The sequence below is a fragment of the Cynoglossus semilaevis genome, unplaced genomic scaffold, assembly GCF_000523025.1.
Source record: "Cynoglossus semilaevis isolate Cse_v1.0 unplaced genomic scaffold, Cse_v1.0 scaffold774, whole genome shotgun sequence".
NCBI lineage: Eukaryota > Metazoa > Chordata > Actinopteri > Pleuronectiformes > Cynoglossidae > Cynoglossus > Cynoglossus semilaevis.
In genome coordinates, this window is record NW_007585131.1 from 41,846 (window position 1) to 44,574 (window position 2,729).

At 37.5% G+C, this 2,729-nt stretch overlaps 1 long non-coding RNA gene across 2 annotated transcripts in view; it reads right to left on the reverse strand.

Annotated features, from left to right (window-relative positions):
* The window catches only part of LOC103398838 (uncharacterized), a 48,464-nt gene that overhangs the window by 40,446 nt on the left and 5,289 nt on the right, over positions 1–2,729 (reverse strand). The window lies entirely within an intron of this gene.

Genomic DNA, 2,729 nt, shown 5'->3' on the forward strand with positions numbered 1-2,729 from the left:
GTGTGTTTTTTTTTTTTTTTAAAAGCTCCAGTCGGCTGGTTGAATTCCGAGGAGCTTTGCGCTAAGCTAATTGGTTCAGACTAATGCATTATGCAGTGTGAGAGAAACCCTGTATGACCAACACTATATAGTCACTGGACTGTGAAATGCAATCTTGAGCTGGAAGATATACTGGCAGACACATGTTCTGCACAACCACTAATGACCTACTTGTGAAGTGTCAATGTCAAACGCTCACGCTAGGTGAATGCTAGGTGCTGGATTCTGGCTCAAACATCACACTGCATCAGCTGAAACCCCGAGTGATTTATCAGTGTGATGAACGCACAGACTGAAGTGCAGGCTAACACTCAGGTCACTAGTGTCTACAGCAGAGCGTCCCAAACTTTCACTGGCAATCGCAACCTTGACTGGCTTTAGGAAATGTAATGTGTTCCTGCTAAAATGATGTGCCAAACCTGTTTAATATTATAGCACCTGTACTGACTAAAAAAATGTATTTTTTGTTTTGGTATACGTTTTCTGCTTCAACCTTTACGCGATGATTGAACAGAAGAGTCACGGCTAGAGTGACGTAGCAGTGAGATGCTAATAACAGCGGCCATTGCTACTTGTCATGGTAATGTTGCTAACCGACGTTGCCAGTCGTACTTGTTGCCTAGCGTAAAGCAACACTCACTTATGAATGTCTCTACTTCTCTTTCATCTTCTATGTATTTTATTTTTTTCAACCAGCTAAAAGTAGGTAGCGTAGCATTGCTAGCTACTTATCTTCTGAATGTTATAAGACACTCATGCTCCAATCGTTGGTGTCCACAAAAAAGATGAGTGAAATGAAAGATATTTTCTTTGATTTAAAGTAAATTCAAAACTTTATTTGTATTTTTTTTTTATACATTTGTTCAGATGTATTGTTAAGAGTAGCAAAATGTTTCTATTGCTACACTAAGTATACATTAGTAGGACCACTACAAAAAAAACTTGAAAATGACACTGCATATACTGCATAGATTCTTGATGTAAATAAGCTCTTAACTTCTAATCTTTCTGTTCCAGTTTTTCGACCCGGGGGAAGTGCTGTACGCCTACGACAGCCCTGCAGGTTACGGGCTGATGGGCCTCCAGCTGCTGGCCTACGTTTGGTTCTGCTATGCAGTACTCGTCTCAATGAAACACTACCCGGAAAAACAGCCCTTCTACATCCCCTTCTTCACCGCATACACACTATGGTGAGTACTGCACTGACCCACTTCTCTGATCATTCACTCTGAGCTGCTGTGAATCATAGCACCTGGACCTGAGAGCACAGAGAGTATTAAAATATAATTCATCTCGAAACGGTTTAAAATGGTTACATTTATTAAATTGTTCGATAAAAAAATATAATCGCCTTTCAGATAGCAGCATTAAAGTAGCTTCAACATTTTAGGGACCAATACTATCTCAGTTTCTATTACAGCTACAGCTACTTCCTGAGTTCTGAACACCTGTCCTGCTTTATTTACTGTATCTCTCTGTGCTCTCAACCCATTTTTCCTGAGTTTACGAGAACTCCCTCGGTGCATTGATATTGCTACGATTCAAATGATTTTTTACAGTGTGCCGCTTTTTGTTTCACAAACTCTTTGAAATTGTTGCTGATTTTTTTTTTTTTTTATAAAAATGTGCATGTACATACATGTTTTTATTTTACAAAAATAGATAATAGGGATATTATATTGGTCTGGAATGAGAAAAGAGAGATAGGAATATTTACTATTCCACATTTATGTAACCTCACAAGCATTAGTTTTCACTAATGAAGTGAGGGAGAATGGAGGAATATGGTGATCAAAAAGTGTCTCTGATGCTAGGTCTACTCTTTAAATGTTATTGTTATGTTTACTGTTATGTATATATATATATATATGTGTATATATATGTATGTATGTATATGTATATATGTATGTATATACTGTATATATGTATATATGTATGTATATATGTGTATATGAGAGTATATATATACACATATATGTATATAGGGGCGGCCCCGGGAGACATACTTGGTCGACGTTTGGTCGAAACTTGGTCGACGGGTCTCCGGACTGGATCTTAACCCCGGGAGACCCACTTGGTAGACATTTGGTCGAAACTTGGTCTTCCATATATATGTATATATGTATATACATATATATAGGGGAAATTTGCGTTTTGTGCGGGAAAAAATAAATTTCTGCATGAGACTGCTTTGTAACGGGACTGGTTATAACAGTTTTTGAAATCACCTTATATTGGATCAGTGTTATGTGACAATTTGTCGGTCAATTGATGTTGATCCATAAGGGTTCTTAAAAGATCGACTATTGCTTTTTGTTGATGCAGTCTAAAGTCTACCAAACATCCTCGGATGACAAAAACAAAAACAAAAACAAGAGTGGGTTTTTATTTGCATATATAGCGTTCTTGATGAGCAAGCTGTACGTTGGAGATGCGCTTTAAATAAATAAAAAGAGGTGTTTATTAAGATTGATCCCATACTCAAATGAGAGACAATTAGGGAGCGATACCCGTTCCGCTGATTCATACAAACACAGACGGTCATTTATTATTTCGTTTGTCATATGGATAAAGCAGTCGTAATTCTTTGTTGCTCTGCTTTGTTTTTTCTACCGAATGAAAACACTAGAATGTCTTCCGTGCGTCATCATTAAAGTCAGACAACAACTGCAAGCAATATGTGTCTGTGT